Raw genomic sequence first — 26,361 nt, forward strand, 5'->3', positions numbered from 1 at the left:
TTGACTCCACAAATCATTAGTTGAAGTTTTTCACATTTGTATTCCGCAGCCCACAACTTTCCTCCCATTAATTTTAATGGATGGGAAAATACAGGCTGATGAGCGCAGAAGCAGAAAGCCTTAGCCATTGACTGCTTGCTGAAGTATAGTTACATAAGTTCCAGTCACCTTACAATACCTCTCCTAATCAGTTATTCATGTGTGAGTTTTGAATGTCAAGTTATTTGATGCAAAGGGAACATACAGCCGATCCTCTCTGCACTTTCAGAAAGTGTTGGTAGGTAATGATTTGCAGTAATATCTCTATTGATTTCCCCCTCACTGACCCTGACTCAAACCCAGGGTGCTGAAGGCAATTGAAGTGTTTTCACTGAAGCCCTGTTTGATATTCCCCTTGATTGTGTGACCTGGTTGCACATGACTTGAGAAAGAGTACTTGCAATCAATGGAACATATTTCCCTCAACCAGCCAACCTCTCATCTGATTCATATTGACAATGTTAATTCAGTTGAGAACAGCCACAAGGGAATTTGTTAACAATATTGGTGAGATATAACATTTAACTTCATTATACATTCATCAAGTGGTAATTCTTTCTCAATTCCAGTAAATGTCTTCATTCTTAAAAGTTGCATGAATATTTACGTGTGGTTAGGATTTCCAGGAACCTGGTAAATGAATAAAACTTATGTATGACCTTCTAATTCTACGAATGGGAGTTTAGAAAGCAAAGGTAATGGCCGGCTGTTAATATTAGTCTAGTAGTAGCTTAACTAGCTTCTTTGGGATGAGCGTTTTATACTTTTCAGCGGTGGCAACAAATGGAATTTAAATATGTTTATGAACATAAGGGTTACAGTGGTTGCTAGGATTAACATATGACAGGTTGTTAGCTTCTCCAGAATCTTTTGGAGCACTAGACATCTGTCACCTATTGGCGGTGTGAGGATTGTGCTTTGTACTGGTCCAAAAATATCAAGCAAAGGCAATAACCAAGAAACTCAACATTGATTTTTTTGCAATCAAGGTAATTGGCAGCAAAATGGACAGAATTTGTTTACACCAGTTTTCCACCCCAAAATAAATCATCTGCATTACCTGACATTTTTTGGCTACTCTTGAAATTGGATCAGCAAGACCTGAGTGACTGATTTCTTTTTCCTTTCATGGGATCATTGGTAAGGCCAGCATTTGTCATCCATCCCTAATTGCCCTTGAACAGAGGACCTGGCTAGGCCATTTCAGAGTCAACCACATTGCTGTGGGTCTGGAGTCACATGTAGGCCAGACCAGGTAAGGGCAGCAGATTTCCTTCCCTAAAGGACATTAGTGAACCAGATGAGTGTTTTTACAACAATCAATGATAGCTGTCTTGGTCACCATCACTGAGACTAGATTTATTGATTGATGCTATAGTGGGATTTGAACCCATGTCCCCAGAACATTAGTCTGGGGCTGTGGAATACTGGTCCAGTGACATTATCACTATGCCACCATTTCCCCAAGTTTACATTTAGCTATACATATTTATATCTGTTGTAATAAGGGCCAGTAACACTTTAGCTCAAAACTTTCTGCTCTTGCATATACAATGTACATGGAGTAAGTTAGAATGAGAATTGTAAGGTGAAAATATTGTTGGACTCAAGTGAGATAGGGGTGAGTGCTTTGTGAGTCTGACGAGAGTAGAGATTTCAATAGTAATTCCTGTAAGTTTTACAGCAATTTCCTTTGACATTCTACACAGGCTTAGGCATCTATTTGACTGCTTTGTCAAGTGTGAAACCACCAAAAATGTTGACCCACCATCCAGAGTGACTGCTTCTCAGGAGTGGGAATGACTATACCTTATAGACATACTGTTGGTTGCTCAACACTTCCATCACCATGATGGAATTGTGGAGCAACACGGGAATAAAGGGCAGTCAGGCAGCATTTAATGAGGATGAATTTCACTAAATATCCCCACAACAAAACTTGTATTTATATGGTTCCATTAACATAGTAAAATGTTTCAAGGTACTTCACTGGACAGAAATCGGCACCGAGGCACATTGGGCGATATAGAAGATGACCAAGAAGGTTGGTCTTAAGAAACATCGTAAAGTTAAAAGAGAGGCAGGGTGGGTTATGCAGAGAATTCCAGAGCTTAGGACCTTATTAGCTGACGGCACAGCTGGCAATGGTGGAGCAATTAAAATTAGGGATAGTCAAAAGGACAGAATTAGATGAACTCAGATATCTGAGGCTTTGGGGGCTAGAGGTTTAGCTCCAAGATGGTGGATGGCTGAATTGCTGAAGAACCATGGCAGATATCCAACAACAGCATTAATGGGTGGAGAGTCAGCAAGCAGGAGAGGCGGAGAATGGGAGTGTAGGTAAGGGAAGTGGCAAGCAGGAGAGAGGCAGTGAGAGGGAAAGAGTCGACAAGCAGGAGGGTCAGCAAGCAGGAGAGGTGGCGAGCGGGGGGGAGGTGGACAACAGGAGAGAGGCAGCATGCGGGCAAGGCAACAAGAGAAAGAGTCTAAGGTGAAAATGGTAAGCAAGAGAGAGACAGTGAACAGGAGGAGCAGTGAGTGGGAGGATCAGCGAACAAGGAGGAGTACCAGTTTTAAGTGACGTTTATCCTAGGGTGGAGCCAGGACCTGGCTCAGTGTGAGGGCTGAGCGTGAAACTGGCTGCAATCCATGGGGAGTGGGGGGTTGGATTGGCCCTTGGAGTAACAGCTTGTAGTCGAGGAGTGGGGAGCTGCTCTCGCACTGCCTCAGGTCTCACTAGGGCAACCCTGAGGCCTCATGAGGCTGGGACAGTTTCTCAGCACCTTGTTGTATGGCTGTGAAACATGGACGGCAAACAACAATCAACCATTCCCATCTTCACTGTCTGTGGCACATTAGGGGTATATCCTAGCAGGACAAAATCACAAATACAGCAGTAGCCTCAAAGGCAGAGCTCCCAAGTTTGTCAGCACTCGTCAACCTGAGGCAGCTTCATTAGCTCAGGCATGTCCGCAGAATGGAAGAGGGTCACAAAATCAAGGACTTTCTGCATTGTGAGATAACCGGAGCCAGACAACCAGTAGGTTGTCCAAGACTCCACTTCAAGGATGCTTGCAAGCATGACATGAAGGCCCTAAATATCAATTACTGCACCTGGGAGTCACTAGCTGATGACAGAGGGAAATGCCAACACCTCCTGTGGGCTGGTGTGCACCACCAAGATGACCAGTGGCTACAGTGGTTTGGCAACAGACACCAACGCCGCAAACAACCTACAATGACACCTGGTGTGGCTTTTGTGGTAGAACCTTCCTCTCAAGGATTGACCTCTTTAGCTATCAGCAAAGGTGCACCACAAGAAGACACCCCATCTGAAATCAATTGTTTGCTGAGTGTCCATCATCTTTAGTAGATGCAAGGATGCCAACGACCCGTGAGATTGGGCTGCAGGAGATTGCAGAGGTAAGGAGGGGTGAAACCATGGAGAGGTTTGAAAACAAGGATGAGAATTTTAAGATAAAAGCATTGCTTAACTGGGAGCCAATGTCAACCGGTGCACAAAGGGATGATCGGTGAATGGGACTTGGTGCAATTAAGACCACGAGCAGTAGAGTTTTGGATGACTTCAAGTTTACGGAAGGAAACATGTGGGAGGCTGGCCAGGAGTGTGTTGGAATGGTCTGATCTTGTGGTAACAAAGGCATGGACAAGGGTTTCAACAACAGATGAGATGAGACAGGGCAAAGTCGGGCAATGTCACAGAAGTGGTTTGGCTTATAGTGATGGTGTGGATATATCGCTAAAAACTCATCCCAGGGTCAACATGACACAAAGTTGCAAACAGTCTGTTTTTTTTTTCATTATTTATTATTCTTCCATGGGATATAGGTGTCACTGGCTAGGCCAGCATTTGTTGTGCATCCCTAATTTCCCTTGAGAAGGTGGGAGTGAGCTGCCTTCTTGAACCGCTGCAGTCCATGTGGTTTAGTTACACCCACGGTGCTGTTAAGAAGGGAGTTCCAGGATTTTGACCCAGCAACAGTCAATGAACGGCGATATATTTCCAAGTAAGGATGGTGTGTGGCTTGGAGGGGAACTTGCAGGTGGTGGTGTTCCCATGCATCTGCTGCCCTGTCCTATGTGGTAGAGGTCATGGGTTTGGAAGATGCTGTTGAAGGTACACACTGCTGCTACTGTTTGTCGACGGTGAAGGGAGTAACCATTTAAGGTGGTGGATGTGGTGCCAATCAAGCAGGCTGCTTTGTCTTGGATGGTGTCGATCTTCTTGAGTTTTGTTGGAGTCGCAGTCTCCCTGGAATCGCAAATGGAAAGTATTCCATCACACTTCTTACTTGTGCCTTGTAGATGGTAGACAGGCTTTGGGGAGTGAGGAGGTGAGTTACGCGCTGCAGAACTCTCAGCCTCCAATCTACTCTTGTAGCCACAGTATTAATATAGCTGGTCCAGTTCAGTATCTGGTCAATGGTAACCCCTAGTTTGTTTTATAGTGGGAGATTCAGTGATGGTTAGCATCAGACATTGCCAGGGAGAGAGATGTAATCAGTGGCTAGGGAGCAGAGTTTATGGCACTATTGAATCTGCTTCAACCACCCTTTCAGGAAGCGCATTCTAATAAATCTCTTCACTAAGGCCCTCACGTGATCCAAGTTGTGTCCTTACCACTCTCATACTGTTACTTCTGGTGTCACCCAAGGATCCATCCTTGGCTCCCTCCTATTTCTCATTTACATGCTGCTCCTCAGTGACATCTCCAAAAACACAGTATTACTTTCCACATGTAGGTTGATGACACCCTGCTTCACCTCTCCATTACGTTTCTTAACCCCGCCACTATATCTAAACGGTCAGGTTCCTTGTCTGACATCAAGTACAAGATAAGCAGAAATTTCCTTCAACTAAATATTTGGAAGACCAAAGCCATTGCTTTCAGTCCCCACTTTGGAAAAGGAAATTGGATATATACCTGCAAAGAAAAATATGTCGGGCCTTGGGGAAGGAGAAGGGGATTTGGACCTATTGGATGCAAAGGAAAAATGGGCTGAATGGCCTTCTTTTGAGCGGTATAATTCCATAGATCTATGTGCATTATGCATCAGTTTGTCTAGCAACAAAATTTGAGTCAATTAGTTGAATGTTAACAGTTAAGGAGTGTGTTTTAATTGACATAGGGCAGCTGAAGAGGTGCGATAGTATCATCCGGTTTAAGTAGAGGAGGGACTTTTAGACTTTTGTTTGTAATTGCTTTTCAGGGTGATGGATAGCCATAGCGTGATGTGCTGAGCTAGTTCCTCCCTAACCAGAGTGCCTTGTAAAGTGTTAGTTGTACAGCTGTTACTTCAAGATGGTGGCTCATGGTAGATAAGAAGAAAGGGAAGAATAGCCAGTGTTACCTTGTCTGTCCTAGTCAGAGCATTAAACTATTTTGAATACTGGTTTGCCTACCTGAAGCTCACCATCACCTTCTCAAGGGCCATTAGGGATGGGCAGGAAATGCTGGTCTAGCCAGTGGTGCCTGCATCGGGTGAGAATGCTAGCACCTCCATGGCATGAGTGACCTATTTGTTGTGTCTCCTGATACAGCATCCTGACTCTTTTTTTATTTTAGCATGCTTCACTGGCTAGACGAGCATTTTCTGCCCATCCTTAATTGCCCTTGAGAAGGTGATGGTAGCTTCTGTCTTGAACTGCTGCAAGCCATGTGGTGCAGGTACACCCAAAATGCTGTAAGAGAGGGCATTTCAGAATTGTGACTCAACAACAGTGAAGCAACAGCAAGGGGAGCTTGCAGATGCTACTGTTCCCTTACGCCAGTTGCCTTCGTCCTTCTAGGTGGTAGAGGTCATAGATTTGGAAGTTGCTATTGAAGGAGCCTTGGCAGAACATCTTGTAGATGGTATACACTGCGGATACTGTGCATCAGTAAGGGAGGGAGGTTGAAGAGGTGAATTGAGCACCAACCAAATGGACTGTTTTATCCTGGGTGGTGTTGAGTTTCTTTGTTGTTCTTGGAGCTGTGTTTGTCCTGCCAGTGAATAGTATTCCATCACATACCTCATTTGTGCCTTGCCAGTTTTGAGGAGTCAGGAGGTGAGTTATTCACCACAGAATTCCAGCCTTTAGGCCTGCCCCTGTTGTCACAGTACTTATGTGGCTGGTCCAGCTAAGTTTCTGGACAATGGTAACCTGCAGAATGTTGACAGTGAGTGATTCAGGGACGATAATACTGCTGAATGTGAAGGGGAGATGGTTGGGTCCTCTCTTGTTTCTGATAGTCATTGCCTGGCACTTGTGTGATGCAAATATTACTTGCCATTTGTCAGCCTAAGTTGATCTATTTAATCAAGCAGCAATCGTAGTCTGATCTGAATGAAATAGTGCATCTTTCTCTCTAACCCTGTTCTATGTGCTTGTCCCTTGGTGCAATGTATTCCTGTGCTAGACCTTCCTGAGCAATGGTACAATAGTGCTTATGAGGCAACTAAAGAACCAAGCTAGCAGCCAACTCACCTTGGGACTTATCTACTCTTCCCCCAGTCTGCTGCTGAACTCTTCAACCTAATGGCTCTTAAAAGCTGTACTCTGCTCTTCATTGTTCATGATTGTCCCCTTCCCTCCCCATGGGCCATTCCACTCCCACAACTTACCTTAGTGTCACTGCCAGCAAGGCTGACTTCCCAAATTTGAAGTTGTCACTCGGGTGAACTGACTGGTGAAGCACAACCAGCAAGGGCAGTTTGGTCATAATATGCTGATGAGACAAAGGGTCAATTTCCACTGATCCTCGGGCCTCTTGACTCAGGCGTGTGCTGGTCATGCAGCGTCAAGTCTCTACCGATAATAAACCAAGTCCAAAATTCTTGGAGTATGCACTACATAATTGTCAAATCTGTTTCGGAATTTATTCTTTAATTGAAAGCTTCCTGAAAGCATTTATCTTTATTCAGTCATGAAAAAAAAACCTTTAGTTGGAATATCCGCTCTGAGCTTTCTGTTTTCAGGATTTAATCAATTTTCTTGCTTGAACTAGAATCAATATCAACCTTGAATTTCACTGATTGGCGTCTTTGGTTTGCCAAGACAGTAGCTGTTATATCAGTTAATGACTCACCCTGGTGATAAGTTCATTTGCGATGATACAGGCTAATTCCTTTTGTTGCTGAGCAAAGCAAATTGATTCAAAGCAAAATTGCCAAGTCAAAACTAAAAGCTGAAAACTCTAGAAATCGGCAATACAAAGTGAAAATGCTGGAAATGAATAGGCGATCAGTCTCCATTTGAGATGAAAGCTAGGTTAATGTTTTGGCTGGGGAGCTATGTTTATTTTAAACCTTCTGTGTTTTTATTTCAAATCAATGTTGATTACCCACTCATGTTATTTGCAACTTAACCAATATTATTCACATATAATAAGAAGTCATGGAGAAGATAAAGCTATCCAGACCATGAAAGCCCATCACTTCAGTATTACTTCAACAACCAACTGAGTATTTCTGTTTATATTTCTCATTCTAACTTAGCCCAAGCATTGCAAGTGTAAAATAAGGAAACTTGAGGCTGCAGTACCACTGGACCTCTTGATAATATATGTAAATTAGCTGACTTGTGACTTGGCAGACAGATTCTGGGAAGGGCTTAAAAGCATGAGGGCCTTTGGGGCAGATTGATTCTGGGTAGGAGGCCAGTTAAATGGCTTTGATTATTATGTGTTGGAACTACACTGAAAATAAAGTGGGAATAATTTACGTCTAACCCACCTGACAGGAAACTGATGGGATCAGATTGACCGGGTGTTTCATCTCCCACCTGATGGGTGGAGCTTAATGGGGCCGCCAGGAACAGGAAACGTGATGGGCAGAGTGACGCAATCAGGCAGGAGCCGAAATCTCAGCTTCCCGACAACGGGTTGGGTTTAAGGGATTGAATCGGTGGCATTTCAGTGGCAGGTCTGGACACACACAGTGTCCGATGGCGGGAACCTCTTTTCCATACATACATTTGCATCCCATGAATACTCATTAAATTACAACTTTTGCAAATTAAGACACTCCTACAAGATTAAGTCAGTGGCAAACAGTGCACTGGTTGAGGTAGTCCATTTTGATCACAGGTGACCATTGATAAAAAGGGAAGGGAGCAGGGGAATGCTTGCAGGCCTGTTGGTAGCAGCAAGGGTGAGGGGGTAGTTTCTTGCGGATGGGGTCAGAGCCTGAACCGGAGCAACAGTGGACCTTGCCAGGGCAGATTGGATGGTTGGGGACTGAACTGGGGCAATGGGGGCACTGGAGTGTTGGGTGGTCAAGAGGGTGGGGCGGTGGAGGTCAGACAAAGCAGTTTCAATGTCTGGCCTATAGAACGAGGTCCATCCTGTCAGGTGTCATCAGATCCTGGGTATCTAAGGGAGGCAGTTGTAACACACAGGGAAGGTCCACAGTCATAAAAGGGAGTTGATGTTGATAGAAGGCAGGTCCAACTTGAGGGAGGACAGGTCAACAGCGTCCGAGGGTGAGTCAGAGGACAGGTCAAGAAGGATGGAAGGAGACTCCAGGATCACAGAAGGTAGGTCAAGGGTGAGGGGGTTAGGATCAAAATGGAAGGTCGAGGGTCACTGTCACCAGGTCAAGCATTTACATATTTACATGGATGGTCAGATGCTAAAGCATGATCACAATCCAACATACTTGGGAGTGACTCTAGATAGGCCTCTGTTCTTTCAGGAACATCGGAAGAAAACAGCAGAGGAGGTCAAAACCAGAAACAACTTATTAACCAAGCCTGCTGGATCTACACGGGGCACCGCTGCCACAACACTCCGGATCTCAGCACTTGCCCTATCACAATCCACAGCAGAATACTGTGCACCTGACTGTGCACCTGTCTGGCACAGGTCATCACACGGACACATATTGTTGACACTTAATTCAATGCATCATAACTGGGACCCTCTGCTCAAAACCTTTCCCTTAGCTTCCTTTCCTAGCAAACATCACACCCCCATAAATCCACTGACTGACAAAAACCCACAAGCTGGTTGAAGAACATCCGTGATGCACCTCACTTACCACTCCACAATGATATATTCAATCCATTGACTGCCCGCCTCCATCTTGGTGCCCCATATGGAGTAATGTCCCTGTGCAAGGTCTACCAGCAGACATCCTTTGGACCAAGGAATGAGAAACATGGGAAGTCACTAATAAGCTGCTTGTGACAAACTCCACCTGTTGAATGGCAGGTTTTGATCTACCACGGTGGGAGTGGTCATGGCTAAACAGCTCCAGGACAAGTCAGGGTGCCTGTGCAGCCAACCTCCACTGCTGGGGCATCAGTACAAACCCCTTATGCACTTGTGGAGAAACACAAACAATGCTGCACATTACCGAGGAGTGTCCCCTCTAAATAGCGGACTAATCACCTTAAATTCAGCTAATGAGGAGGTGATTGCTTGGCTCCAGGGATTTGGATTCACTAAATAATAAATAAAACCAGGTCAAGGGTGATGGTTGGAAGTTCAAGAGTGATTGAGGGAAGGCGCATGGTGACATTGGGAGAGTCAAGGGCAATGGGTGGAAGTACGAGGGTGACAGAGGGATGCTGGAGGGTGCTGGCTGACAGCCGAAGGGTTATCCTGGGCCCATCCACAACATGGCTGAAAATACAAGTTCAGCTGGCAGAAGTCCTGGTTGAAGTGGGAGGAGGCCAAAGGTTTTATCATGTTTTTGACTGATGCAGAGCTGGGCTGCTAGGGCACTGGGCTTCAAGACCATTTTTCAGTTTCCATGAGTGAAGTGGGGTGGGGGGTGGGGGGGGATTGACTGTACTCATGTGGCCATTAGAACACCCTGGGATAAACCAGCAGCATATGTCAATCACAAGACCTTTTACTCCCTTAGCATACAGCTGGGCTGTGATCACAAACAGGGAGGTATGAGATTTATTCTCAATTCCCAAGGAGCTGTCATGACTTCTATGTATTACACAACTCTCAGCTCTCAGAGCTCTTTGAGACCCCTGCCCAAGTCGGAAGGTAGATTCTGGGTGACGAATGGGCTATGCCCTCAGTGTATGTCCAATGACACCAGTGCAGCATCTCCACAGAGGTATAACGCTTTGACCAGAGCAATCATAGAGCAAACCATTGGGTTGCTGAAAATGCACTTCCTCTGCCTTGACCAGTCAGCTGGTGGAGCATTACAATATACTGCACTGAGGGTGAACAGATTGTAATGGTCTGCTGTGCATTGCACAATGTAGCATTGCAAAAAGGAGAGGTACCATGCTAAGATATGGAGGTGCTGCACTTCAACTCAGATGAGGATGACACTGAGGGTTCTGAAGAAGAGGCCAGAAATGTCACAGCATCTTTCCAAAATCCAAGGCCCATGGAGAGATGTGTCAGGGATGCCGGAGACAAATTGATTTCAACTCGCTTTGCGCAGTTGTGCTGCAACTAAGTGACCAGCGTTCAATCACCAACAAAGCATTGTCTGCTCAGGGTGGACGCCCACCTTTGCCAGCCTCCCACTGAACCAAGCATCAAACTTGTGTCCTCTTCCACCTGCATCACTACAACTGCCGGGAGCGGGACTTTAGATTCTGGTTCATCATGACATGGCTACGAGTGCCCATATAGCAGTTCATTTGTGTCAGTTGCAATTAACCTTGGCTAGTCTCCTTGCCACTGCATGTAAGGGCGGCCACCAGAGACTACATATTCAGCTACGTCCCCGACAGTGTATACTACAAATCTTGCCATACACGTGAACATCCAATAAAAACTGAATACAAACGCACAACAGAATGTTGCCTACACAAGAGCTGAGGTGTCCCTCAGCCCCATGCAGCCTTCAAGGTTGTCAAGAATGAGACATGCCAGGACAATATGCCCTCTGACCAAGCGAGTTCCAATAAACGAGCTTGATGTACACATGAATAAAGTGAATCAAGTATAATGTGATATGTTTACATGTAAATAAGTATACAGTGGTTGAACACCAGTGCCACCTTGGTGCCCTCATAAAACCTACTTTTACTTTTCTTCCCATTATATCTTGGTGTGAGCTCCAACAGCAGCAGCTGAGGTTGAGGCAGGCTGTGGAGACTAACTCGCTGTTGCCTGTGATTATTTTGGCAGCTGTCCTTAGGCGGTCCGGGGCCTTGAGGTCTCCAACCTACTGGGGGACTCCTGCACAGGTGCAGGGGCAACGTCCATGGCCTCACCTCAGGAGTCACCAGCAGAGGGGATGAGGAATGGTCACTCACCCTAGGAGGACACCCCGGAGGCAGCTGACACACTCCTCCTCCCTCTCGGTGGCCAATGGCATCTCCTTGTCTCCCCAAGGAGAAGAGGCACCTGGAGGGAGTCCAGGTTCCTTATCCCCTGCTTACCTAGCCACAGCTGTACTGAGCCCTGGCCAGAGTGACAGAATGAGGGTCTCGGCACATGTGAGTCATATGATTGACTTGGCTCTCCTTTGCAGTCGCCAACCTTTCCAATGGGGTAAGCATGTGCTTACACGCCTGAGAAATGGCAGACCTCGTGGCTTGAATGGACTCCAGCATCGTCTGTGTGAGACTGTACATTGCCTCTAGCATCTCCGCCAGATGTTCCCCAACCTGCCTCTGTATGATTGGTAGGCTTCTTGTGGCCAAGACCAGAAGCCCATCATTGGCCTGGGGCTCAGCATGGGCTGGCTCCTAACATTCATTTGTATGTTAGGAACCGTGGCTATCACAGCCTCCCTCAGCTGCTGGCACATGTCTATGATGTGCTCACCAGAACATGCCCCCGGATCTACACTCGGTCCGTCTGCGACCCTTGTGAGTGTCCTGTGCTGGTGAGGCAGGTGACAGTGCATTCTCTGTGTCTTGGGGTTCATTGTCCTCAGAGGTGGAGTCATTCGTGGTGGCTGTGGCATGGGATTCAGATGGCAAGGACCTGCAGTGGAGAACACAAGGAAACACATTAAGGTTCAGCACTATCCACGAGCACATGATAGTTTCACACATGTCTCCTTTGTACCCATGGCTCGACTCCAGATTGGAGGCATTCTCACTCTGTTGCCTGGCCACTCCAGTCTTGCCATCAGCAATGGCACAGCCACCCTGCGCCTCAGCGATCTCCATCACTCTTCCTCAGCTGTGGTTAGGATCTTGAAATCTGGCACTCCTCCACTATTCTTGGCCCTCTCTCTGGAATTGTGGGTCTGCTTCTCCTGTAGGACAGAGTGGAGATTTATTGGCATGTCAAGTGAGACCTAACCCCCTACACACATTCCCATGACAAAAACAGGCCCGTCACGTATAAATCATATCTATTCTCTTTCTCAAGCAAAAGCTGTCACACAGTTTGCCACCAAGTGCCATGTGGTTCCAAATCTGCACACGCATTCACCCACCTAGCCTCCCTCTCCTCTCTCATGTATACATTGAGAGCCCCGTTGATGCAATGCCAACCTGCTACTTACCCTGACAGATCAAAAGAGATCGTTGACCCGCTTGCAGCACTGGACCCAGGATCTTGGTTGGATGCCACAGCTTCTCACCTCCCCTGTGATTTCCATGCAGGCCACCTTGGTGAGGCAGGAGGGTCTTTTGTTGCCATCGGTGGGTAAGTGCACCTCGTGCCATTCCCGGACAGCCTAGAAGAGAACTTGCAGGGAGGCATCGCTAAACTGTAGGGCTGCACTTTGCCTCATCTCAGATATTTTTCAGAGGGAGAAGGGTAGTGATGGGGATCCCAGGAGATGATTGAATGACAAGAGGTGGTGGGAGTGATGGCGGTTCCCAGGAGATTTATTATCACACAGCCAATTTGTAAGGCAGAGCTGTTCAAATCCCAGAGGGAAACCTGAAACAACTGTCATAACCCATTTTTGTAATTTGTATGTTTCTAGATGCAGGCTTTGAATTCAGTGGTAATAAGACCACCAAGTCACAAGAGGTTTTTTATAAAACTAAATTAAACATTTATTAATACAAGAAAGATTATAAACACATGCCTATGTCCACAAAATTACTACTATAATAACTACAAAAACCTCCTAATTAATCTGACTCTCAGTTACACCCCCATTAAGGCAACAGTAAATCTTATAGATTTAAAAAGACACCTGGCAGGACACACCCTGGACAGTCACATTCAAAATGAGTTTCTTTCAGCTCAATGTCCTTCCAGACAGCAGCCTGAGGCTTCTCACACTTGTTGGATCTTAAAATGCCTCTTCCTTACACACAATCTCCTTTCTCCTTTATACATATCTTTCTCTTTGAATGTAAATTTTCCATTGCATCATTAGGCTTTTAACTTTAACTCTTCTAACAGTATCATCCTTTTATTCCACTAATTTTATTAGTAAGCTGGAAAAGAACACACTGCTTGGCGTCTTCTAGCTAGGTGCAAGATTTCACCCATTCATTTGAATGGTTTATTAAAAATGCAAATTTCCCCCTTGACACCTATGTTTCTAAACTTCCTCATGTTTATCTAATTACCATTTCAAATTTACTTCTTTCTATATGTCAAAGCCTCTAGACTAGCTGACTTTAATCCAATTAAGACACACACACATAGACACAGACCCCACTAGAACTCTATTTTAAAAAATAATTTCCAACAACACTATAGATATTAATATCTCTTCATGACAAGATTATATATAATTCTGAGAGGGTGAATGATCGGGTCGCTGATTTAGAGCTGCAAAGAGGGATGAAGGCCTGACTTCCAAACAATATCCTTTCCAATCTGCAAATGTTGGCCCCTCCAGCTGACCTGCTCCCTGCTGGCAGAGCCCGAGGGCTCTTTCATAACCCACCCGGAGCTGCACTGCAATCACCTGACAACGGGGTCAGCCACTTCCTGCTCATCCCAACCATGTGATCACATGTTCCCCCGTGGCTGCCAACCACCCTTTAAAGCTAACATTAAATTCTCTACCCACCAGGTCCCAATATGCCAGCAGAAGTGGCGCCAACTTCCATTTCTACAGCTGGGGCCCTGCCTCATGGATTAATTCCGCCAGATGTTACATACCACTGACTCCGAGGGAAAAGAAAATTGAGTGGGCCACAAAACTGGCTTCCACTGAGAGGGTTATTTAAAATGACCCCCATGGAATCTTAAGACCGTGATCTTCGGACACGTAGGTTAATTATTTGAATAAGCATTATTCATTAAGTGAAGTAAAGGTCTTACTATCAAGGCCCCACAATACTCAGTTTCAATTCAAAGAATAAGACTATTGAGAAAAACGGTAGCAGCTTTTAATTTGGAAAAAAGCAAACATGGACAAGGGGAACAATATGACCTGGTAACTGGACTATTTTCCTCATTCCTGATGTATCACATTGCAAACCCATTTTAGTAAAAGTACAGCAAAATGCTTCTAGCATGACATTTTATTTGCCACAACAAAATTTCCCTCTATCAGAAGCTTCAATACAGGAGGATATAACATTAATTAACTGATGATTTGATGATACAGAGAATGCACAAGCTCACTTTCAATTAAAATAGGCAATCAGCTGAATTTAAAATTGCTGATTTAACCCTCATTCGAAGAGTGGGAGTAGGGGGTGCCACAATGAAATGGCTTGTATACTGGCGCCATTCTTCCCATGTTAAACTAGTTAGACCACAAGAACCCTTTTTACTGTTTGTCACTGGAGAGGCAGTATATAAAGATTGCTCAGTTGGAAAGACTTTTGGCAGCAAGCCTCTCCTGAAGTGCCAATCCAAACATGAGTCAGGAGTATTGCTCAGAGCCTAGCTATATTATGAGCTTATCCATCATTTGCATGTGAACCTGAACTGTGATGAATTATAGAGTATCAGACAAGTGGAATGCTGAGCATACCTCAGAATAGGAACAGCAGCAAGTCATTCAGCTTCTTGAGCTCATTCAATTAGATTATGGCTGATCTGCACCTCAACTCCCTTTACCAGCATTTGTTACAGATTCCTTGATGCTCTTACCCCAAAAAATCTATTGATCTCAATCTTTAAAATTTCAATTGACTCAGCATTAGCAGCCTTTTTGGGGAGAGAGGCAGAATTATTGCCCTGATTTGGGGGCAAGAACGGAGGCGGGAAGGTACATAATTTTGCACCACCAGCCAGCATGCTAGTTTGTCGGCATCATCCCATCAACGGGCCACTTTTCTGGAGATGGGATTGGAGGCGGAATGGCTCCCACCCACATAATGGTACAATTAATTACGGTGTATAAGTCGGCCTCTAAAGTCTCAAAATGTCCTTCCAAAAATGGGGGTTGACTTCTATGCCGAGTATAAAATGTGAATTGCTGTTGGTGTAGGTGGTTGTCATTTTGACATGTGAAAAGAAAAACACCAGTAATTCAAATTAAATCAATGTGACACATTTTATTGAGTGAATTAATTCTATAAGGATACCTTTAACCACAGTCAGAACGTTTTGAAAACCATCATGTACATTGTCTTCGCAACCTACGCAAAGAGTTCATCGAATTCATTCTGAGTCACTTTGGCTATGGCAACAACGTGAGGATCGCACTCTGGTTCAGATTTGGCACTGATGGTTTCAGAATCATCCCCCCAGAACAAATCATCTTGCTCTCTAATTATTGAATTGGAAATTTTGAATTTTTTGAATGATCTGATGAGGGTTTATGCATAGCATCTCACGATTTGACTATGAAACTACACAAAATATCAAGTGGCTTTTTTTACACTCTTTGTGAAGGATTTTTCTCCATTAACCATCCACTTATTCCATTTGGCAAGAGCATGATCCTTGAATGGCTTGTTGAGGCACACAACCAAAGCTTGAATGGCGGATATTAGACCCCGTGTTATAACTGCAAATTGGGTGTTATTTCTTGGCCTCATATGGGATCTGAACGTATCCCACAATAATAAGATGCATTCTTTAAGCCTATTCCACACATTATCCATCCACAACATCACTCCATGCTCATCAATCCAATCATTGTCATGGACATGCACAAAACTCCCACTGTTTGATTTTTGGCGTAGTTTTACGTTGAAAATTACCATAGGCTTTAATTTTGCTCCGTCGGCCAGGCAGGCTACTACCACCATGAATATCATTGACTTCTCATGCCTTGTGGTTTTCACTATAACTGTTTTTGAACCTTTCCACTCCACAGTTTGGTTGGTGGGCATAACAAAATTCACCGATGTTGCCAATGTGACATAATGGGCACTCATGTTTTTGCCGCAGTCTGATGATGAATCACCAGAAACTGATCATTTTGGCGTTGAGGTCTTTTGGTAATCTCTGAGTGATCTTGGTTTTCTGCTGCAACACTGGACATTTTTGTTCCATAAGTGGCTACACCGATTAGCTGTTACTCTGAAATCTTTGCTGAACTCAGAGTTTGATTTGCCCACTTGGGAATATAGGTACACATTGCTTTCTGATGACGATGTAGCCATTCTGACAATTTTCAAGGACCCATTCCGATACATGCTTCTCAAGATTGGGCTTGTGGCTGGTCCCTGTACTCATGGGGCATTTGGTCTTGGGCATCTTCTTCAGAGTGAATCCTTTCTTCTTCCATTCTTGCACCAATTTTTCACCATCACCAAATTCCCTCACTGCAACACAGTTATTTGACAAGTCAGCAAATGATATGACTTTTGGCTTGAAGCCAGCTTCGCACATCATTCTTTTTGCCAGAGGACCCATTTCTGTTAATCGGTCTGCTCTGTATGGGCGTGTCTTAACCTCCCACACATCTTCGTATCACAGCTCTTTTCATCCACTTGATTCCATGCGCCAACTTATAAGATAAGTAAAACATGCATCACTGACGTGAAAAATGGAAAAATGACTCTGAATGCAAGTGTAGCATTTCTTAGCAAGGGAGGTTGACTTATACGGTGAGTATAGGCCTAAACATTAATTTTGGCATTAAAATAATGGGGTTGTCTTATAAGACAACTTATATGCTGTGACCTATGGTAAGTAAAAAGCTAATTAAGGCAAATTATCACAGGCTTGCTGCAATTTTCCATTTGGCCTGTGGGCCCCTTGCAGCATTCAGAACAGACTATCTACCTGGAGACAGCCTCTTGACAGTAGACTGGTGGCCAGTGCCCCAGGCAAGTTTCGAGGTAGCTGTGGACATTTTTTAATTCAAAAGTTTTAAAAGTGCTGCGAGGGCACCTCAAAACAGAGGCACCTTTTCTCTCCCTTAGGAGGGGGGTTAATTTAAACAGCCCTGATTTCTCCTCTTGCCACCCATCCATAAACAGAAAGGTGTTTTGATATGCTTCTCCCTTTATGAACAGTGGCGTATTTCCCAACTCTTCAATTTTGGTGTGATCCAATTTTCTATTAATAACCCCACAGCAAACTTGAGTTAGGATGAACTCAAAGGGTTTTAGTTTATTTGCACACACTCAAAACGCAGTGAGGGGTGCATCACCATGTAGGCCCCTGTACACTCATACTGTAAAAGAAGGATAGAGAAAAGAAAGATTTACAGGGTAAAGACCACAAAGTCAAGGAATTATTGTTTCATGTGGGTCCAGAGTATAGAATCAAAATCCAATGAGGTATTCCTTCACAGAGGTCAGCAGGTTGAAAACCAATGCTGTATAATTCACTTTTTCGGTAGAGTTCACTCTATACGATGAGGTAGGCACGCAGAGCTGAATCAATCTTATAGACGAGGTTACAGAAGTTCCAGTAGAAACAGAATAGATGGGGCCAGGTATTCAATCTGGGCAGAGCACCTTTTCTGTGAGGCTTCTTGCAGATAGTAAAATGACAGACTGAACTTTGCAGTTCCACAAGGCAATATTATTAGTTCCACAAGCTAGGTCCATGTCACATGACTCCCATCTCTCCACTCTGGCTTTGGCAAAGGGTGCATATCCCTTTGTCTGGGTCCCTGAGATAGTTAATTGTCTCAACTATTAAGACTTGAAAGGAAAATTGCAGGGTCCTTTGTCCTAGCTGATGAATAGGCTCCGGTTGTCCAGCCTGGCTTATGAAATGCAGGTGGCCTTTGTACGGTTCTCTTTGAATTTGATCTTTGCAGCCCACAGGGGGTTGTTATTCTCTCTTCAGAGATAACGAGGTGCAAGTTTCTGCGATACTGCCATGGTCGCTCCTTTTGTTCGAGGGTCATAGACAGATATTGCTCCAGTCATTTTAAAACGTCTTTGTCCAGGTTGTAAAATTTTAGAAATAGCCATGAGAAAGCAACACCCTTTGTGCTGGAGTGCCTCATATTGGTCCTCCAGCTTTGAGAGCCAACTCCTGGCCTTAATTGGATGGCAAACATGCCCTCTCAATTCGGGAAGAACCATTGCGAGTGACTGCTCACAACATAATACGGAGTCAGGGCCCCCATTTGACCCCGATGGGTTGAGACAATTAACTACCTCAGGGACCAGACAAAGGGATCCCGATGTCGGAGTCCTGACCCAAAATGCAAAATCCTGCCTGCCCCCACCCTGATTTTCTGTACACTTTGTTTGAAAAAATGCTTCCTGATTTCATGCCTAAAAGGCCTAACTCTAATCTTAAGTTTATGCACCAATGTTCTGGATTCCCCCTCACCAGAAGAAATTCTTTCTCTGTATAGGCCCTATCGAATCCCTTTGCAATTTTAAACATATTGGCCTAGAAATTTGCAAGTTCCCAGACTTGTGCACCCTTCCCTCCCTACCCATGCAGGATACACACCTGCCGTACGAATTGGAAGGCCTGAGCAGTCCTGGATATTGAGCCTTGGGCCTGGTTCCCATATGAATCAAGAAGGTTAACTATTTGAGGTTTGGGCTGCTGCTAGTGTCATGGTGGCCTACTGGTAAGTGATGGCCTTGGGGGGTTTGCAGGATGGGTGGTGTGACCACAGGCCACAAGGTGATTGGTTGGAAGAAAATCAATTAGAAAGTTGTCTGTGATGAACTACAATGAAGTCTGCAAGTTAATGCTAAATTTACAGAGAGTTATCATGTTGACTGAGTCAAGTGTCAGGAGACTTCCATGATTTGCGACCCCACTTTGTCTGCCAAACTCACCAGTGGAACTTTCATAAAATGAGGCCCATTCCTCAATTAGAGCGGTCATTGGGAAGACCATCTAGGTTCTGTAGGCAAGTTTTTAGCAAAGTTCCTCGATAAGAAGGGGCGCTGCTAACTGTTTCTAAGATGGCATCCTAAGATGCTCTTTTGCATTATGCTTGCTTGCTGTGTCCTTCACAACTTTGCAATTCAGAAAGGACTAGGCATGGAATGATAGGAAGAGGTGAACCAAGATAGTGAAGGTGCTGAGGAACTTGAAATTAGAATTAAGAGGCCGTATATTCAGATTGTACTTCACTGCATGCAATTCCATTCAGCAGAATAGTAGGATAATCGGAATGTTGGGACCACAAAGTTCAACTTCATACTGCTGCCACAGGAGACCCAAAAATTCAAAAATGTAGACCACTTCTGGCACTCGCACAGGTATGCCATGCATTCGTTGGAAGCAATTGAAAGTATGCACTTTGTGACATCAAACAGCATCTAATGCTGATTTGGCATATAAACTGCCATTTTGAAACTCACGATTTTGTTAATGCCACCTTTATCACCCCCAGCTGAACATGCATTCTGCTGCAGCAGTGACTTCCTACCCACACTGCTCCCCTTGCTTCACAGAGGGCTATTTAAAGGCATCAGCTTTTAAGGCGAGGTGCCCTTTGACTTTGTTTTTTCTGCAGAGTGTACGCTACTGACTTTTGGCTGGGAGAGGCTGCATATAGCCGTACAAGACATCCTCGAGCAGCACTGAGCTATGATGGTCAGGATTTGGAATACAGTACCTAGGCATGAGTGGCGGCATGGACTGGCTGGTTGAGAGGCAACAGAAAGGAAACTGGCAGGCTGAGAATGGTGGGAGCAAGTATTCTGCCACCCTGAGAGAGGATAACAGATCTGTGCTCAACTGAAACTCCACCGAGGGGAGTGCCTTAGCAATCTTACTAATCTGCTGGAGCACAGATTGCTGCTGTGAGACCCTGTAAGCCCCTTTCAGAACTGCAGCTGTGTTGGCATCAGTCAGACTGTGCATGAAGCCAAGATGGGTTTGCATGGCAACAAGTCTAAATCTCATGAACACAGCTTGAGCTTCTAGTGTAGCACTCAAATGGTTTCTGCTTGTGTTGCAATGGATGCTGAGAGATCGACCACCAGGTGCTGCATTACAGCTTTTTGTTTTCATTCAGTTTTGGGATGTGAACATCACCTGGCAAGGCCAGGATTTATTGTCTATATCTAATTGCCCTTGAGAAGGCGGTAGTGAGCAGCCTTCTTGAATCGCTGCAGTCTTTCTAATGCAAGTGCACCCATAGTGCTGGCCAGGAGAGAGTTTCAGGATTTTGATCCAGTGACAGTGAGAGAGCAGTAATATAGGAACACCACCATCTGGAATTTCCCCTCCAAGTCACTTACCATCCTGGCTTGGAAATATATCACCACTCCTTCACTGTCACTGGGTCAAAATCCTGGAACTCCCTCCCTAACAGCACTGTGGGTGTACCCACACCACACGGACTGCAGCGGTTCAAGAAGGCAGCTCACCACCACCTTCTCAAGGGCAATTAGGAATGGGCAATAAATGCTGGGCCAGACAGCGACGCCCACATCCCATAAATGAATTTTTTTTAAATTCAGGATGTTGTGTCATTTGATGGGGAACTTGCAAGTGGTAGTGTTTCTAAACGTCAGCTGCACTTGTCCTTCTAGGTGGTAGAGGTCACGGAAAGTGCTCTCATGGCCACTGCCTCCACACTGCAAAGGATGCGCTGCAATCTGTGTGAAACCCTGTACCAATTTGGAGCCAGATTGCTCCATGAACTTAAATAAAAGCAAAATACTGCGGATGCTGGAAATCTGAAACAAAAACAGAAAATGCTGGAAAGCCTCAGTAGGTCTAACAGCATCTGTGGAGAGAAAGACAGAGTTAATGTTTCGAGTCCGTATGACTCTTCTTCAGAGCTCCATGAACTTTGTCAGTAGCACGAATATCTGTGGCAGGCATGCCAATTTACCAAGCCTCTCTGTGTGCATGCCCATCAGCATTCTCTCGTTCACCTCCTCAGCAAAGTTCTTACCTGAGTCCACTGCAGTAGAGCTCATCTGTGATCTTACTCCCACCTCCGCCAGTGAGCTGGCACACATGATATCCTTTCACCCTGCCTGGCTGCACACTTGTGCCCGATAACTCTCCATGTTCTGATCCCGAATCTACATTAGCCCCTAAGTTATGTCCGATGCCAGTTTCTGAGCTGGTGGCTGCCAGAGTCAGATCAAGTGACAGTGCTTCTTCATCAGGGGCGGAAAGGATGACTTCCATGGTCACGCCATCTACTGCTTGAACTTCATGCCACACAATAGAGCAAGGGTGAAGTGGCACTTGAGAAGGTGCATAAGGTCAGAACATACCATCATCTTGAATATTCTTGATGACACCAAATTCAAATGCCTCCGAAATCGCTGGCCTCATGATATGGATCACTGCCTCCGTCAAAGGGTTCAAGAGATGCAGGCAAGCCTGTCCTCTGCCAGCTCCTTGCTGTTCCCTGTGATTATATGTGGTCTTCTCCTACAAGAGAGGTGTTGCAAAGTGTTTGGGTGATGTGCCCGCTATAGCTGAATAACTGGATCTGGATGTGAGGCTGGCAGCAGTGGTAAGTGTATGGGGGCGAGGTTGAGCATCTGATCATTGGGCATGAGTCCAGCACTGCAGCCAGATCCTTGGGACCAGCCTCCAGGAGTAGACCTCACTGGTTGCTTACTGCCATTCCCTTCACAAGTCATGCATTGAGAGCCTCTTGACCGCTTGGAAATGTGGCCTCTTTCCTCCTTTGCACCTCCTGGGTTAATTCTGGACACGTTCTCACACTCATAGCCACTAGACCAGACACTGGCATTGCATGTAATTTTACAGAGAGCTTGGAGGTGGGGTCTGCATACAGGGTTCCCCGGGCATGAGTCACCTGCAGCCAGGGCAGCACATATTCCAGCTCCCCAGAGGGCAAGGTCGCAGGTGAGGTCTGCTGCAGAGGATGGGGTGGACTACAGAAGAAAGCTAATTCTAAATATGCACAATAAAATGTTTGGTGCAATGGCAGGAAGGAAATGCAAAGAGCATGGAACAACCCAACACTAACCTTGCACTGGACAGGAGCGCTGGGACAGGCAAAGAGATATGGAATACAGGGAATAAGGGAATGCACAAGAGTGATTAGTTGATGTTCATATCCAATATGGCATGATTTGACTTATAAATTTGGTTTGGAATGTTTATTTAATGCTTTTATTTTGCATTGTAGCCAAGGGGACACTGAGATGGTCAATGACAGAGGAAGGTAAGGTGTGAGACAGCTGGTGAATGGGGAATTGGGGTTGCGCTCACTGTTAGCATAGTTGGATGAGTTGTTAATGGACAGCCCTGCCAGAAAGAGGTTACCTAGGCTGTCTCCTCCCTTCCTCTTCCTCCTCCACTTCCTGCTCATTCTCACCTTCCTGTTCCTCCTGTAAAAGTTGGGAGTCACCGATTACCCAAAAAGGGGGTTGAGGTCACAAGTGATTTTATTAGTTTATTTAAGAAGCAACTGTTTAGATACAAAACATAAGCTAAATAAACAGAAAAGACATGTGACCCATAACAGTTGAGAATAATTTACCAGTCCAGGACTGGAGGAACAAACAGTTAAAGTGAAGTGATGCTGATCTCCATAGCAGGCAGTGAAAGTTTCACCTGCTCTCGGTCTTCTTGAGCTGGCCAAGGTGTTAGGCCGAAGCCAGCATGGATCCACCTCAGAAAGCTCTCCTTTGTCCAATGTCCTTTTTCTCTCATGAGTGCCTGTTTAGAACTCTTATTTTTTGGGCCTGGTTGGTGTCTAATCTTCCCAAATGCCAGCCCCTAGTCCATGAGGTCATCATCCTACTGTCCCTTGCTAGGACTCTTGTTAACCTTACTCAGTTTGCTTAGATGTGGTGCATGAGATCCCTCATCAGGCTTAGGAATTTTTTGTACCAGGGCCTGTGCTAGAGTCATGGCCCTGCAGAGATAACAGGTCTATGCTGCCTGTGTCTGTCAGCTCTAGAAGGCTGCTATATAATCTTTCTTCATAAGGGTGAAGGAGAGGGAGAGAGAGAGAGAGCTATTTCTATCCAATTCAATTAATTTCTTAAGATTCTATAAGGTCATTAGACAGCCATTTCTTACACTCCTCAGCTGTTCACCCTATAGCTGGTGACAAGGGCTGTGCCCTCATGTTGGCAAGGTTATACAGCATGCAGCAGAGCATGACAAATCTCGATACGCGCTCTGTTGAGTACTGCAGAGCTCCTCCAGAGCACTGCAGGCAGTGGCATCATTGTTTCAGCACACCAATAATCTGCTCTATTGTATTTTGTGTGGCAGCATGGCTTTCATTGCATGCATACTGCCCGTGTGTGTGTGTGTATGCGCGTGTGCACGTGTGTGTGTGTGTGTGTGTGCGCGCATGCGTGTGTGCGCATGTGTGTGTTTATGTGTGTGTGTTTATGCGTGTGTGCACGTGTGTGTGGGCGTGTATGTGTGTGCATGCATGTGTGTGAGTGCTTGCGTGTGTGGGTTGCACACTAGAGTCATGAACTATATCATCAACAGATAGCCTTTGTCACAATGCTGTGGTGGCTCAAATGCGGATAGTACAGGGGACTGTTGCAGAATGAAGGCATCATGACAGCTGTCAGGATACAGGGCATTGAACTGGATGATTCGCTACATCTGATCATTGAGAGAATGGAATCCCTTTCGGTTCTGCTAGCTGGCAGGGTTGACGTGCAGCAGCCACAAGGCAATATGCATGTACTCAATGACACCCTTGCACTGTGGGGAAACCTGAAATCATATCAAGGCTATGTGCTCACTCTACCTGCTGCTCTCTGGCAAGAGAGAATTAAATGTAGTTAACTCTCATTGGATAGAAAGCCTCAGTGACCTTCCTTACGAAACATTGGAAGATAAGCTGTGAGATGTTGCAAATATCTCTGACTACAGTATGGAAGAAGCTTGACAGGTTCCTGGCCAAAGTCACCTCCACAATCATTAACAATGCATTTCTCACACCCCTCCCAGGCTCCATCTGTTACTGTAGAAGGTAGCAGACTGAGTAAAGCACAGAGATATAGGCCAGAGTTTCCCCTCCCACCAGCGGCAGGGTTCATGGCGAGCGGGGGCAGAGAGTATACCGGAATGAAAAAAATCCATTTCCCAACGACAGGAAACGACTGCAGTCCCGGCTGTCATGGCAGCTTAATGGCGGTTCGCCTTTCCCACTGAAGCTCATGGGGAACCAAATTTGCAACTCATGCATGCTAATTAAAATCCCAACCAACTGGTATCATTCCCCCCACCCTGCCCCCCACCCACCGGCATACCTATCACCTCACCAATAGGAACTGACTCCGATTCACGACTGGACAAACCTGGCATGCACATGGCGAGAGAGTTAAAATCACTCACCAGAGAAGCCGCGGCCTGGAGCACTAAAGGACCACACAACCCCAGGTATGGTGCGCGCCAAGGAGATGAACGGTGTGAGAGGGAGTTGGGAGACACTAGGGGTGGGGGGGGATTGGAACACAAGGTGGGGAGGGGGAGATGGAAAACACAGGTGGAGGGGGGGGAGGTGGTGGTGGTGGTTGGTGACCAGGAATGATTGAAGTGGAGAAAAGTGACCAGGAAGGATTGAAAGGGGTGGGTGGGTGCAGGGTAAGTGGAGTAGGGGTTCTTCAGAGAGAGGGGTCAGTGCTATCAATGCTGGAACCTGAGGGTACTGGTGACAGGAGGGGACTGGGACTGTAACTCAGAGAGGGGGCAGTAGGATGCAGTCAGGTGGGAAGGTGAGAGTCCGGGTGTGGTGGGAGTAGCCCTCGTTGTGGGGGCGGGGTGGATGGGGTCCTTCGTGGGGGTATGAATTACCACATGTGTCTGGGGAGTGGGCAGGATCAGAGTAGGCATGGGGAGTTTGACAGATGTGGGCTCAGTGGAGAGGAAGGCATGTGACAGTTCATGGTGATGGGGTCTAGGGTGATGGGGATAGGTACAAGGGTGAAGGTCACGCTGGGGGCGGGTCAATGGTGATGGGGATAGGGGGTAGGTGACAGGAGGTGGGTAAGAGGTGTTGGACAATGTATGGAAGGTGATGGGCACCATCCTGAGGCACGGGCAGATCAGGATGTCGACGCCCTCAAAGTCCAAGAGAAAAGCCTCTAAATGGGAGGAGGGTCATTGGGTGGGTGGAGCTGAAGGTCAGCTCAACTGGAAAACTGAAGGAGAACATTAATAATTATTTTGACAAGGCAAAGGTCTCTTCATAGGGTGTAGAGGGGAGTGGAGGGAAGGGGAAAATTGTGAATGGGAGACTTCTGGCACATGGCTCGCATGAGCCTTGGCAAAGAGCGATGCCTCTATGGGCCGGCACGATTCAGAGGGACATAGACCCAGCCTTGGTCCCCCTCTGGAAGGGAAATGGGGGACATGCACACAGCCCAATAACACAAGCAACAGCAAGAAAATCCCAGGAGACCTCCATGAAGGTGCAACAATGATGCAACAACTACATACAATGATTGTACACTCGTGCCACCAGTGAGAACTTAATACTCCTTAATTTTTCTTACCCTACCACATCATCTAGGTGCTTCCCCGACATCCGCAGCAGAGGTGTGAGCAGCTTGCTGACTACTATGCCCTCTTGTCCGTGGTGGCTTTGGCAGGCATCCTCTGGAGGGCTGAGAGCTGGAGGGTCCAGGCATTCTTTGGGTTTCCTTTTCTGGGGCAGGTGCACCCTCAGCGGTCTCAGAGGCTGCTCCTGATGGGGTTACAGCCAAAGGGGAATTGGAACATATGAACACCCGTGGAGCGTCCTGGGTTGATGGTATCAAGGGCGTCTGCCTGATGCTCCTCCTCCCTTTAGGTGCCCGAAGGCACCTCCCTGACTCCTTCAGGAGAAGGGGCACCTGGAGGGAGGTCAAAGTGTCCCGTTCCCCCTCTCGTCTAGCCACTGCACAAGCTTACCCATGGCTAGGGCGATGGACTGCACATATCCGGCAGAAACTCTGCGTTCTGCTGGACCAGGGTCTCTATGGCACCACCATCCTCTCCCTGGAGACCTCCATGTGCTCACATGCTGGAGCCATGACATCAGAGAGAAGCAGATGCACTCCTCTGTCTCTTGTGCCACTCTGCTGTGGGCATCTGACTCCTTTAGAGTGGGGGCTGGCCTCCCCCTCTTCCTACTGGCGCCTGGAATGGAGAGAATAGAGAATGAGTAGCAGCCT

Source organism: Cetorhinus maximus, chromosome 11 (genome assembly GCF_964194155.1).
Source record: "Cetorhinus maximus chromosome 11, sCetMax3.hap1.1, whole genome shotgun sequence".
Classification (NCBI taxonomy): Eukaryota; Metazoa; Chordata; class Chondrichthyes; order Lamniformes; family Cetorhinidae; genus Cetorhinus; species Cetorhinus maximus.